A 1,885-nucleotide genomic window follows, 5' to 3' on the forward strand; every position below is an offset into this window, starting at 1 on the left:
TCCAAGTTCATATTGATTTTGCTTATAAGTTAACATTTTCAAATTAGTCCACCTATGACCCAAAAGTTTGGTCCTATTGTCCTAATCAGCTACTATATCTTTAAATGAGCCAGAGCTTGGGTCTACGTAGAGCAAGGTGATGTACAATAAGAAAATCTGATTTCAAATATTAGCTGACCAGATCAGTGAAGTCACTTCCCATTTGCTATTACAACTCCATTTTACATACTTTGAAGAGAATTGATATTTTAATTCTTCAATTTTAAAAGAAAATTATAGCACTGAACAATTTCCTCTATATGGAAAATAAAAATGATACAAATTTATGAATTAAGGAACTATTTCAGGAATTGTTGGAAGGTGAGTTATTCTATAGTAACTAGCTTCAACTGCCATGCAGTATGCCCAGACAATCCATTTCAACTCCTGAACATTCAGTTTCGAACACTTGTTTGATGAGTGCTCAGTTAAGTACTTCAAAACAAGCTCTTGCCAGGAGGTCAAATCTCTACCATTTATTTTGGAATGTTTCTGAAGTCATTCTATTCCTTCTGTTAACTCTAAATACTTCTGTGCTTGGATCTCCAATTCAGTGATAGACAAAGCCAGCACAGAGGCTTCGTTTTAGAAAATATGATCCTGCAGTGAGTGACATGTCTTAAGTTGAGCTTCCAATCTTTCGAAATTAAGGCTATTTCCCCTTTCAAATGGCAAGTTATCTTGAATGAGTGAATAATAGAGTTGCAGAAACAGAACGGTAGTAGTAGCTCTGACTTTCCAACACAATTTCTCCAATACAATCTTTTCCATTCTCATCAAGTCTGAAACCACGAAAAATATACTGACTTATCTGGATCAACTCAGTTGCCAGTGGGACATTCCTTTCCTCTTCTACTGATTTTTACAGCAAAATAAAAACAGCTCAGACTGACACATCCAAGGTGCTTGAGCTGTACCTTCATTTTGGACAGGAATTTGTCCAGGAAATTCATAGCTAGAGAAAATGTCTCTTTGTCAAAGCCGAAAAACTGAGCTAGAGTAAGATCTTTAACTTTGAAGTCGCTCAGTTTTGTAGTCATTCTGAGATCCCTGTTGTGTGCAGACTCAATAAGTCTCAAGCCACAGACCTTTGGTTGACAACTAGACATCTAGACCTATGGTTGATATCTTCCAACAGAGTGTTCAGCAGGCGTAGCAGTGTTTAAATCAGCTGTTGTCAGTCCTTATATCATCTTGATAGCAGCTGCAGCTCCTCAGTGGTAACCTCCCTCCCCTGACCTGCTCTCACCTCACCCAATGATATCAGATACCAGAGGTCTATGAGACTAGAGGACTCATGGGAGAGAGGGGAGAAGTCTGGGGAAGGGGAGCCGTCCTGTGTGGAGGTCTTTGCAGTGCCACTGAGACAATACTGCCCTTCTGAGGTTCAGCTCAGAGACAAAGTATTTTTCTTATTTTATGAGATACTATCATGGTTTTTGCCATCTATGGTATGTATATTATTTCTATTGAGCTTTATGAAGTCAGTTAAATAAGTACAGGAAAATATTGTGCTTTCTGTAACTAGCCTAGTACCTGTCATTCAGCAAATTCTCAATAAATATTTTAAATAAATGTATTATTACATTATTGAAGGATCTGAGAATGACAGAAGAGGGAATTTTTTTTTAAATACTCAGAACTCTGGCATCATGTGCATATACATTTATTGTAGTCAAATTTTTCTACTCCACTGTTGCCTTAAACATTGTGAAATGGCCTTGTCTCTTTTAACAATTTTGTGTTAATATTTTGTCTGATATTAGGATGGCTACACCTGCTCATTTTGTTTATCATTAGCACTATCTTTCACCATCCTTTACTTTCAGTGTGTGTGTATCTTTGA

The 1,885-nt window shown here is 37.0% G+C and overlaps 1 pseudogene; it reads right to left on the reverse strand.

Annotated features, from left to right (window-relative positions):
* Positions 1 to 330: 330 nt before the first annotated feature.
* Positions 331 to 1,148, reverse strand: LOC133761979 (cyclin-G1-like; annotated as a pseudogene).
* Positions 1,149 to 1,885: the final 737 nt, after the last annotated feature.

The sequence above is a fragment of the Lepus europaeus genome, chromosome 1 (genome assembly GCF_033115175.1).
Source record: "Lepus europaeus isolate LE1 chromosome 1, mLepTim1.pri, whole genome shotgun sequence".
Classification (NCBI taxonomy): domain Eukaryota; kingdom Metazoa; phylum Chordata; class Mammalia; order Lagomorpha; family Leporidae; genus Lepus; species Lepus europaeus.